General features: G+C 36.8%; 1 protein-coding gene across 5 annotated transcripts in view; it reads right to left on the minus strand.

The window, feature by feature from the left end:
- Positions 1-13,317, minus strand: part of DLGAP1 (DLG associated protein 1) — a 905,535-nt gene that overhangs the window by 758,215 nt on the left and 134,003 nt on the right. The window lies entirely within an intron of this gene.

Raw genomic sequence — 13,317 nt, forward strand, 5'->3', positions numbered from 1 at the left:
AGGAATGCGGGCTCTGGGTCCAATGCTGAGACTTCATGTCACACTTCAGCCCCCACCTGCCTCTTGGGCAAGCTATGGACACCCTCTCCAGAGGACTGTGAAAAGGACTAATTAATACAAATGCTTTTAACAGTGGCTCAGTAAAGAGTAATTATTTTATCCCTTCCCTTTTTTTTTTTTCCTGCTCTCGGTGAAAGGAAAACAGAACACCCATTTATTGAGCACATAATATAAAGCAGTGGGTGGTACTTTATAGAAATTATCTCACTTCATCTTCAGATGACATGTTATTAAATCTGTTTTGCAAATAAGGAAACCAAGATCTGGGGAATTTACCCAAGTTTGACAACAAGAAAGCAGTATAACTGGGACTTAAACCATGTTTATCTGATTTTCAGTCTTTGCTACTTTCTGAACTCCCATGTTGGAGGGCTCATTTGGAGTATTTTGATGCTATCCATAGCAAAACAGCAAACATATAAAATTTAACTTTTACTATTGGTTTCATATAAAATACTATTTTTTATAAACTTGCCTTAAGTTTACTTACACTGAGTTTTAGTAGATTGAGTGCAACTAAAATTAGTCAGTGAAATTCAGCACATAAAACACATTAGAACACTCAAAGAAATTTTACTTTATTTTTTTTAAAGATTTTATTTATTTTAGAGAGAGCGAGTGTGCCCATGCCCACTTGTGTGTGCCAGTGGAGAGAAGGGCAGAAGGGGGAAGGAGAGGAAAAGGGAGAAAACCCAAAGCAGGCTTGTGCTGAGAGTGGAGCTCGATCCCACGACCCCGAGATCATGACCTGCGCTGAAACCAAGAGTCAGACGCTTAACCGACTGAGCCACAAAGAAATTTTTCTATTTAACTCTATCACGAAAGATTGATTTATAGTGACGTTTACCACCATGGAAAGATAACTGACAAAAGACAACTTGTTCAAATTACTATGGCCAAATTTACAGAACAATTAAAGCTATGTACTAAGGTCTATTTGATAGATTTTCATAATAGTATCTTTATTAAAAATCTGCCAACAGAAAATAAAAATATTTAATCATATTCCCAGCACATCATCATTGCCATTACTAATAATATGGTATCTTTTCCAGACTATGTTTCTATGCTGAGATTTTCCCTAGATATGTAACAATACTATATTCTGTTTATTTTCTTAACATTACAACAAGCAGTTCAAAGTTTCAATAGTTTGTAAACATTTTATTAAATAATGCACTACAGGGACACCTGGGTGGCTCAGTTAAGCATCCGACTCTTGATTTTGGCTCAGGTCGTGATCTCAGGGTTGTGAGATTGAGCCAGGCATCTGGCTCCATGCTCAGCGGGGAATCTGCTTGAGATTCTTTCCCTCTGCTCATCCACTCTGCATACATACACACACATGCTCTCTAAAATAAATAAATAAATCTTTTAAAAGAAATAATGCATTATACATTTTGGATAAATTTCACTTTTTTTTTATTATGGAATGTAGATCTATAATCCCTTATGACAACACCAAATTCTAAAAATTCTCTTAAGGATTTTCTTGTTTCTCATTTGGTAGGAAAATCTGATCTGACCTGAACTGATATGAAGCCACTTATTATTTAGAATGCTCAATATGAATATTCTTATAATTCACAATGGAATTATGAATGGGTTTAACTCTGGGTCCTACCCCAGAACACCCTGGGGGGGCCATTATATAATATAGCCTAAATATCTCATGTTACTTTTCTAAAAATCTAACAAGGTCTGATTTCTGAAAACTTTAGAATTTTTGAAGAGCAATTGTGGACCTAAAATAGTAACTAGGTCTCATGGGGTGCTTAGCATTTGGCAGGCATATTATTTTAACTGCTTTACATATAATAACTCTCCTAACACCCTCCTAACACAAGGTAGGTAATAAAATATTTAAGATTTTATTTATTTGAGAGAGAGAGAGAAAGAGAGCGTGTGCACAGAGCTGGGAGGAGAGGGAGAAGCAGAGAGGGAGAATGTGGGACTCGATCTCAGGACCCTGGGATCATGACCTGAGCCAAAGGCAGATGCTTAACTGACTGAGCCACCGGAGTGCCCTGGTAGATACTATCATTAATCTCCTCTTACAGATGAGCACACTGAGGCACAAGGAGCCTCAGTAACTTGCTTGATTCCACATGGATAGGAAACAGACCTACAACCTGAATCCAGATAGCCTGACTCCAGCATCTGCTTCCCAAATCAACATTCCTAAGCACTGGCTTCATTCTCAGAAGTAGAACCACGACATCAACATGTTTAAGATCTCAATGTATATTGACAGCTGTCTTCTTAGAATAGGATAATTGTGCCAGTTGTGACAGAGAATGACAAGCAGTTTGATTTCATTGCTGTCATTGGTTGTAATTTATTTTAAATTTTTTCATATTTAGCACATGAAGAAAATTAACTTTATGGTTGGTTTTGATTTTAACTTGCTTTTTGTGACAATGATGATGAAAATGTTTGCACATTTTTGTTATCACATTTGTTTTTTCTTCTTTCAATTATCTTTGCACACCCTTTCCCTAGTTAAGATATACAATTGTCTACTGGTATCTTCCTGTTCCTTACGCTTACCTGCATGGCCTCGCCCATTTGTCACTACACTCATCTGCTGTTGCTATTTCCACTTGTGGGAGAGACTTGGTAACTCTGAGGCCTGTGCATCTGGAAGAGCTCTCCTTTCAAAGCCCAACCAACCTGGAGTGGCCTGACTACCGATCCTAGGTGCCCCCCACCCCTGTGCCCCTCATTCGTCCCTCCTTGCTTCCCCAATCTCCACCATTCACTTGACAACTGCTGGGATGCAGGACTTGGAACTCCTTGCAGTGTTCTCCCATGAGGACTCCTCTTTCATTGCAGCTTCTCCTGAGTCAGAAACATCCCACATCTCCCATACTGGTGCCTTTCAATGACTCCAGCTTATGAAGTTCATGCCTTTGAGCTCTATAATGTTTTGCCCATTCTTGTCATCTACCACCATCACAGGCATTCTTCATTGTTGACTTAGGGAATAAACTTCGATCATTACGTGAAGAACTCATCCAACATTCCAAGCCTCTGGTGCCTTCTCATCACCTCTGTCAACCTTTAGCTTTAGAGAGAATGAAAAGCCAAAGCATTTTCTCCTACAAATCCTCTTCAAAAAAAACTATCAAATTATAAGCTGGAGACCAATTCAGTTGTTTTTCAGCCAGTCCTGCATGCATGTTTGTTGTGTGTGTGTGTGTGTATGACATTTATTATCCCAGCAGTATATAAAACTACCATTTGCTTCATGTCATCACCAATACTTGGGATTTTCAGTCTTTTTCATTTTATTTGTTTTTACTTTATTTTTTTAAAGATTTTATTTATTTGAAAGAGAGCACAAGCAGGAGTAGGGGCAGAGGGGGAGGGAGAAGCAGGTTCTCCACTGAGCAGGGAGCCTGACGTGGGGCTCCTTCCCAGGACCCTGGGATCATGACCTGAGCTGAAGGCAGATGCTTAATCAACTAAGCCACCCAGGTGCCCAGTCTTTTTCATTTTAGTTATTCTAGGGGACTTATCACATTACACTGTGGTTTCAATTTGCATTTTCCCAATGACTAGCGAAGTTTTTAAATCTGTTTATTGACTATGTGGATATTCTCTATTATGAAGTTCCAATTCAAAGTTTATCATTTTTTTAATAGGCTGTCCACTTTAAAGTTATTTTAGTTGTGGAGTTTCTTTATATATCTGGAAAGGAGTCCTTTATTATTTATATATATAGAGAGATATATGCATATATATATACGGATATATATGCATATATATATATATATATATGAAGGTAAAACTATACAAATTAAGGAATGACAAGGATTAATTAACTGTTGAAAAAAGGCAAAAAAATCAGAAGGAACTACTCTACAAACATCTACACTTATAAGGGACTATCTATGTAAACATCTTTTCTTTAAGTTTTAAAATCTAGATAAAAAGGAAAATTTTCTGGGAAACACATACTACCAAAATTGACCCCATTAGAGATATATAGTTCCAACACACTATAAATTCGAAACAAAAGAAAACTTGTTTGTTATTAAACCAGTATAATGTTGAAGTGGGGAGAGAACCTCAAGCAGACTCCCCACTGATCACAGAGCCTGATGTAGGCCTCAACCCCAAAACCCCGAAATCATGAGCTGAGCCAAAACTAAGAGTCAACGCTTAACCGACTCAGCCACCCAGGTGCCCCTAGAAGCATTTCTATTCAGACCTGAAATAGGGGGAATATGCACAGTATCTCCTTCACTATTATACTGAAAGTACTAGCAAAAGGACTTAGATAAAATAAATCAATTAAAGTTATAAGAATTGGTAAGGAAGAGGTGAACCTTTTTACTTATGAATGATGTGGCATCTGGAAAATGCTAACGAGTAACAGTAGTGCCTCAATAAAATAATTCTGTAAGGCAACAGAATATGAAATTAATATTCAGAAATACCTTTCATATATATTGCACTATAAGGTAATAATATAACCACACTGAAAGGGAGAGGAAAGAAAATTAACCTAAGTAACTTTTGAAAAAGTGTTTTGCTTGCTTAACGTAAGGCTACCCACATGCTGTATTGTAGTTAAAGATTTGTTTTTCACAGTGGTATGAAATTGCAATTTAAAACACTTTGTGTATTTACAGATTAATAATGAAATCTATTGATGATAATTAGAGTGATGTTTCTCATTGTTAAAAATCACTAGTAATGGAGGGGAGTTTGCCAGAATGAACCCTGTGATGTGGGAATGAAGTCAGATCTATCAGTGAAATCGTATTTGGGTTTGTGTGTATAGACACAAATAGATATAAAAACAATAGATTGTGTATATGCTTGTTTGTATATATGTACATATGTCCTAGCTCAGTTAGGTGAGAGAGGACCTAGAAGCAATGACCAAGTTCAATGAGCACACCGAACACCCAGATCTTGGTTTCCAAATACCCTTCTTCAATAAAATGAATGGAAAATCCTAGGAGAAATGGTTGATTTCAGGAATGAGGCAGAGAGGAGAATAAGGGAATGGGGCAAGAAGAGACAGCAAGATCTTGTAATGTCAGAAAGGAAGCAAATGCTCAAAATTTGATGGCATGTCAAAAGAATAAAGGACCCAGCCTAAAGGAGCTCCCAATGGCTAAACCTAGAATAAAGTGAACTAACTAGAGTGGATTTGATCTCCTGGAATAAATAAATATCCTTGAGTCTATACTACAAGTAAGCAATTACATGAATAAATAAGGACGAGACAGCTTATTTTTAGAGTAGATTTCAAATTAATATAGAAGGAATGATGCAAATAAAAAATCATTTCACAAACACCAGAATAATAATTATTGCAGAAGCAAGAATCACTGATAGAGGGTAACGTTACTGGGCAAATAACACAGGATACTTACATAGTCTAAAACTGTCTCCCCACAAGATACTTATTAACTATAAAAATTTATATATATGATTTATATATTTTATAATTTATATATATAAATTAGTGGGGAAAACTGACATATTCCACCTCAATCAAGTAATCAATCTTAGTATCACCAGGAATCAAACATGTCAATATTATGTACCTCCTGATATGAGACACTGAGATTACCTTATCATTTCTCAAGTATTCCTGCCAAAATGAGGAACCTGAGGGGTGCCTGGGTGGCTCAATCAGTTAAGCGACCAACTCTTGGTTTTGGCTCAGGTCTTGATCTCAGGTTGCTGAGATCAAGCCCTGTATGGGGCTCCTCACTCAGCAGGGAGACTGCTTATCTCCATCTCCCTCTGCCCCTCCCCTGACTCACATGGTCTCTTTCTAAATAAATCTTAAAAAAAAAAAAAGAGGAACCTGAACTTAATCATGAAGAAATGTCAGACAACACAAATTCAGAGAAATTCCCCAAACTGAATGGACAGCACTCCTCAAAAATGTCAAGGTCATGAAGATACATGAAGTCTAAGTTCCCTACCTCAAGGGAAGATAGATATGACAGCTAAACTCAATGTATGATCTTGGATTTGATCCTCAACTAGAAAAAGGACATTTGTAGCACAATTGGCAAATTTTTAAAAAGGCTTATGAATTGTATCAATATTAATTTTGTATAATATTATGTTTGTATATTTGTATAATATTATGTTATTATATAAGATGTTGACACTTCGTGAAGCTGGGTGATGGGCTTATAAGAACCCTTATTTTTTTTTTTTTTAAGATTTTATTTATTTGCGAGAGAGAGAATGAGAGACAGAGAGCATGAGAGGGAGGAGGATCAGAGGGAGAAGCAGACTCCCTGCTGAGCAGGGAGCCTGATGTGGGACTCGATCCCGGGACTCCAGGATCATGACCTGAGCCGAAGGCAGTTGCTTAACCAACTGAGCCACCCAGGCGCCCAAGAACTCTTAATAATACTTTGGCAAATGTTTTAAAATTCAACTTGCTTCAAAATGAAAGTTTAAAAACATTTTAAAAGCACCTGGGAAAAAGACTAGCAAACTAAATTCAAAGATAATAGATAAAAAGAATGAATAAAAATGAATACAATAATCAATTGAGTTGAAACCAGGTATATAATGGAAAAAAACAAACGCTGTTTCTAGAAACTCTTAAGACATTAGGAAAAGAGAAACTTAGCAGTATCACATGAAAATAAGGACATCTTTGCAGTAAACAAGTGTCAGAAAAAAAACTTTATGCCAGTAACTTACAAAACAGAACAGTCAAGAAACACACCCGCACATATATAGCTACCTAATTTATGACAAAAATGCCATCTCAATGAATGCAGAAAACCATGAATTGGATCTTTCAGTAAATGGCGCTTGATAAATTGAAAATGCATGTGGAAAAAGAAATGGGTCTTGACCACTGCCTCACACTTTACCCAAAACATAAAAATAATGCCAGATGGATTATAGACTAATATGAAAGGTAAAATGAGATAGCTTTTAGAAAAATGGCTTTTTTTGTAAAAACCTAGTGTTAGCAGATATAGGAAATGAAATTCACATGTGACTGGTCCAGTGTAAATTGGTTCACTTACTTTAAAAGATTGTGTAGCTAAAGGTGAACAAATGCACAGTTTTTGATCAGCAATTGCACTCCTAGGTACATCCTAGGGAATGACCATGTGTGCGCATCAAAAGATGTGAACCAGAATCTTCACAGCTTTTTGACTCATGAAAGCCAGAAACCACCAACAAGACAAACTCTCATCAATAGAACTGATTAATATATTATGCTCTGTTTGTAAAATTGACCGCTCTCCAGCCACAAGGGTATTAAAATACTGTTGCCTATAACACCATCAATCCTACAGAGATAATATTGAGTGACAACAAAAACAAAAATTGAGCATAGGGTATTGCAGTTATATAAAATTCAAAAAACTGATAACACTAATTTATAGTGGAAAAATGCATGATAGTAATTACCTCTGGGGTATTAATTAGGAAGGGTGACACAGGAGTTCTTTGGGCTAGAGATAATATTCTGTACCTTTATACTATGGGGGGTTACACAAGTATAACCCAGGAGCCATCATGTTCACTAGGCTGTACACTTAAGATTCATATGGTTTACTTTGTGTATGTAATAATTCAGTGAATTTTTTTCCTGAATGTATCCTTTTGTCTCAATTTTCATAGTTTAAACACGCCATATTCTCAGAGCTTTCCAAAGGATGCAAATAAAACCAAGTACTAATTTCTGAGAATATATTCTTCCATAAAATAAAAGAAAGGAAAAGAACTATTTTTTATATTTCAACCCCTTTGCGAAAATGGATGCTTTAGTTATCTGTTTACCACTTGGTAGAACAAGAAAAGATAATATCTGGCTTTTACTATAAATGCTGACTATTCCATCTGTTACAAAGTGTTTATTTCTTCTCAAAAGATGGCAGGAGATATTGGATACTGGTAATACTGCAGAGTTAGCACTCTGGGCTAGCTTGGAAATATTTTTAATTTCTGTGTACCAAACTGAGTGCTTTGAAACATTTTAATGAGGCATTATATTTTTCTAAACTAACAATATACTTCTAGCTTAGCTATATAAAGGTGCTAATGCAAAACCATGTATTTCAATTTTCCTCAACATTAAACTGCAATGACAATCACATTTTCTTCCAATAAGGATAGAATTTCTAGAATTTTCCATCTCTATCAACTCAAATCAATCTACTAACAGTAGTGACTTTGAGATCTCAACTGCAGTCATCCATGATTTTCTCTGAAAGTCCCATTTTAAAAAAAATGAATATATTGTCCCTTAAGGATTTCATAGTCTATTATGGAAGACAGAATTATAACTAAATCATAATTGACATATGAAACATGAGTACTAGTCATACAAGTACTGATTTCTACCAATAGAATGTCAGATGTTCAGGATCTCTATTAGCCTCTAAAATGCCCACAGGGTCTATAATACAGTGCCTTCAATAAGGCCAGTTATCAATATATTGTTTTTCTAAATTCTAAAAGGTAACATGCTTATGGCAAAAGAAAAATGTTATGATCAACACCTTCTATTAAAAGAAGGCTGGGAAATACATAAATACTCAATTTTAAAAAGCAAAATAAATTAAGTCTGGCAATTGGGATATGTTCCAATTATCTAGAAAATGTCCTCATCTACCACCTTTCTGTTCAACCCCATTTCCAAGTAAATGAGATATTATTGCGCATACATACAATGTCATTTACAGATCCAGAAAAAAAAATAAGGAAATGCAATAGAACCATATACAGTCATATTTCTTCTAGAACCTTAATAAAGTTTTATGGCATACAAGTATTTTTGTCCATTATACTGTAGAGGTCCTCTTTGACTTTTGTTTAATTCTAATCATACAATATTCTTCATTCCTCTGAATTTAACTCTTCCATTGCCATTACCAATGTTTCAATTTGTAGGATTCATCTAACTACCGAAGCATTATCAGAACCCAAATAGAGGCATATTATCTTACTAATTAATGCTCTCCAGGAGACTTAAAAGTTAATATCGGCCATGCTGCAGAAATAATGACCACTGAAATCACAGCTCTAACACAGACTTAAGTGAACACACTCAAATACCCATTTCTTTAGTAGGAGTTTAGCAAAAGATGGAGAAGTTAACCAAAATAGCCTGTGCAAAAGCAAAGATTACATTGGCTCATAGCTGTACTAAAATGCTACCTTAGCTGATAGTCACAAGCTCTGCCTTCAGGATTCTGACAGTGATGTAAACACCACACAAAGAAATATTGAAGAATTACATAATCCGTTCTTCAACCAGTTGTTAGCTCGTTTGCTGTAGATTTAAACACTGCCACGGGCTTCTAGTGATTGGCAACTCACACTGTGGAAAATGTCACTGGGCTTTGCTACCCTACTAGCTGTGCTCCACAGAGCAGAAAATTAAGCTTGACATATTTGGGGGAGGAGTTTTCCGATTTGTAAGAATTTATAAAAATAGCCATACTTATTCATTCCAGGGTCACATTTGTAAGTTTTAATAGCTCTGAGATAAATTTAATTTTATTACACATGCTAAAATCTTAGGTCATTCTCTTTTAAAATCTAGCTAATTGTCTCTTAGGTAAATAGACTTCGGTTTCTAACTTTAAAAGATATATATACATACAGTACTATATCTAAAAATCTACACCATTTGAAAATAAACTGAAGAAAAATCAGTATCTAAAATCATGCATTTTTGCTTCAGTTTATTGTGATTCCTTTTAAGTAAAGACAAATCTGAAAAACTAATTGTATATCAAAATACGAGTTTCATTCTGAATAAACTAGATTTAATGTACAAATGGAATTGTTAGATTATACTGGGTTCAAATTTTATTTTATACATTTCCTTTGAACTATACTAAGATTTAAAACTATCCTTTAGTTTGTGTCAGCATATTTGAAATATTTATTTTTTTCTTTCTATTATAAGTAGAATTGTACATCACAAATTGCTGAACTTACTTACAAATCCTAAATAAAACCTTGAAGTCCTGGGGCACCTACGTGGCTCAGTCCTTTAAGCGTCTACCTTCAGCTCAGGTCATGATCCCAGGGTCCTGGGATCGAGCCCCGCATTGGTCTCCCTGCTCGTAGGAAGCCTGCTTCTCCCTCTCTTCCCTACTCATTCTCTATCTCTCTCACTCACTCTCTCTCAAATAAATTCCTAAAAAAAACAAACTTGGGGAGCCTGGGTGGCTCAGTCAGTTAAGCATCTGACTCTTGCTTTCTGCCTCAGGTCATGATCTCAGGGTTGAGAGATCAAGCCCCACATTGGGCTCCACACTGAGTGTGGAACCTGCATAAGATTCTTTCTCTCTCATCCTCTGCCCCTCCCCCCACTTACACACACTCTCTCTAAAAAAAAATAAACAAAAAAACCCTATGAAGTCCTGAAATATGCCACACAATAAGATCACCAATGAACAAAAATATTCATAGTACTGCTTCTAGAAAAGTTTGCCCAACTTTTTCAATAACATCAAACCATGTTTTTAATCACTCAGAGGCATGTGCCAACTTCATCAAAATGAAGATACACCTCCTTGCCTCTTGCCAGATTTCTTTCTTACCCGACTTTGGCTATTCTCTCATGCAACATAAAAGGAGAATCTTATGCTTCCAGGCTCTATCTGCAATATGCCAGGCCCATTTTATTATGTATGCCCAAACACTCTGGCCTTCAGAGAAAAATGCTCCCACATCTCTCCATTTCCTTGACACCTTACCCCTCATGTTTCTGCAGTTAGCCTCTCACCAACACTTCTCTTACCATGCCTTGGAAAGCCATCCCTTCTGCCTTTTAAAAGTCCTATCGATCAAGCTTATGCCATTTACTTAGCACCTGCTAAGTCAAACTCACTGCTCTAAATGGCTGTGATAAATACACGTATACATGGACCACAGGGAACACATATATACACAGACCACAGGGCAGCTTCCTTTAAACCAAGGTAAATGTCCTGTGATTCCTGTTTCATAAAGTAGCCCCTGATGCCTGAGAAGTCTCCTAGCAAACATCCACTTCCCCACACACAACACCTTGTCTTTTCTTTAAGCTTTCCATTTGAATAAAGAAAAACCAACATTCCCTTTCCCCAATAACCACCACTCAGAATTCTGTAGACACTCTTGCCTTTTTCCTGAAAACATACACTCATGACCAGTATTTTATGGAAATGTCTAAGCCCATTTTCTTATTTGGCTTCATGTTTCCTTATCAATGATCCTCTCTATGTGACTCTCTATTACTTTTGTACAGGTGGTTGTAGATTCATGGAGAAGAGGGGCCACTTGTGACTTTTTTAGTCCTTGGCACAATTAAACATTAATGTCCTCTGTGATTATGAGGATTATCCACCTGGAATTACAGATGTTCCTTTACTCATTCCTCTTAAGTCTTCTGAGCACAACCGTACCACCAAAAGGCTATATATCAAGTACAGGGGAAGTAACTGCAAGAAAGCAAGCATTTGAGTCACAATTTTAGCTCTCAGAAAACTCTGTTTTTAAATGATCTATTGAAAGTCAGGAGTTGATAGCATTTAAAATACAAATCACACACCAAAGCTTTCTGGTTTTTAATTGTTTGCTCTCTGCCTCCGGAACACTTGGCTGCTCATCTCCTATTTTGTTTTGCTTTGTTTTGTCTTATTCTTCCTTTCTCTCTTTATGTCCCAGGGGATGCACTGGCTCCATAAAGGCTTCCTCCTGAGCGTGGGGCAACAAGTCACAATGCCTCGTTGATCAACCTTCCTTCTGGAGCTGACATGTTTCAAATGACCTGAAGTGGATACAGCTGTTCAGTCTAGTTATTACAAGCAGCATCAAGGAGGAGACCCATGCCGAGCAAAACCACCACAGCATAGCCTCCTTCGGGTCCCCCAAGAGGCTGTGGGATCCGGCAACTGGCACTCATCAGATCTCCGTTTCTCCATCACAAGGTAGTTCCCTCTTCATTACGAAAGGCTCTCTCTGCAACTTTTTCCTGTTTTGCTTTTTTATTTTTTAAATGATGAACAAATTTGGCTTAGAGGAAACAATAGTTTCTGACTAAGAATGAAAAACATTTTATATCCTAAAACGCGGAAATCTTGAAACTTTATATTTTAAATACATAGTTAAATAGATCTTATTTATAATTAATAGTTTATATATTTAAATATATTTTCCCTACTATGTTTTTCAAGTTTTCTTTTTTTTGTCATGTAGTTTAGTGTTAGGCTCATCAGTGTTTAATGAGTTTCTGTCAACATCTAGGTACTTTGAAGTTACATATTCTCTGTCCCTGTGACAAAAAGATCTATAGATTAAAAAAATACACTAACTCGGTGCCTGGGTGGTTCAGTCGGTTAAGCATCCGACTCTTGATTTTGGCTCAGGTCATGATCTCACAGATCGAGCCCCACTTCCAGTTCCACACTGGGTGCAGGGCCTGCCTAAGATTTTCTCTCTCCCTCTCCCTCTGACCCTATTTATTATTATTAAAATAATAAATCTTAAAAAATGCATGAACTCAAATTTGTAATTCCTACGTTGCTGCTAACAATCACACATTTCCCCCTACATATGGTCTGAGCAGTCTTAGTGCCCAGATGTGTACTACTCAAATGCATTAAACTCTCAGGCTAGGAAATAGAAACAGTCACTGGCTATCACTCCCACTGGTGACAGGTGCGGAGGCTCTGTGCAAAGCATAAGCTCCCTGGTCTTCAGGTCACAGAGCAAGATGATCTCCATACGTCCTTATCTACTAAGCATAACCTTCTTTTAAACCAACATCACCTCTATGTGCATATGTGTCACAGCAGCTGCTCAAAATTTTAAAATTCAGGCTAGGCCTTCACAATCTTCATGCTATTTAGGAAGAGACTGGAGGTACAGGTGGGCTCCCAACTTTCCTGCAATTACTCTTCTTAAAAAGAAATCTCTCCCTATGCACACATCAGAATGCTAAAATCAGTGACAACACACAATGCTGGCCAGGGTGTAGAGAACCTGAGTCACTCATACATTGCTGGTGGGAGCGTAAAATTACATAGCCACTCTAAAAATGGTCTGGCAGTATCTTATCAAACTCAACATGGGTGATGGGCATTCAGGAGGGCACTTGTTGTGATGAGTACTGGGTGTTAAATGTAAGTGTTGAATCACCAAATTCTACTCCTGAAACTAATCTTACACTCTATGTTAACAGGAATTTAAATAAAAAATTGAAACCATACACACATTCAACATGCACTTAACACACAACCCAGCAAT

The sequence above is a fragment of the Phoca vitulina genome, unplaced genomic scaffold, assembly GCF_004348235.1.
Source record: "Phoca vitulina isolate PV1807 unplaced genomic scaffold, GSC_HSeal_1.0 scaffold24, whole genome shotgun sequence".
Classification (NCBI taxonomy): domain Eukaryota; kingdom Metazoa; phylum Chordata; class Mammalia; order Carnivora; family Phocidae; genus Phoca; species Phoca vitulina.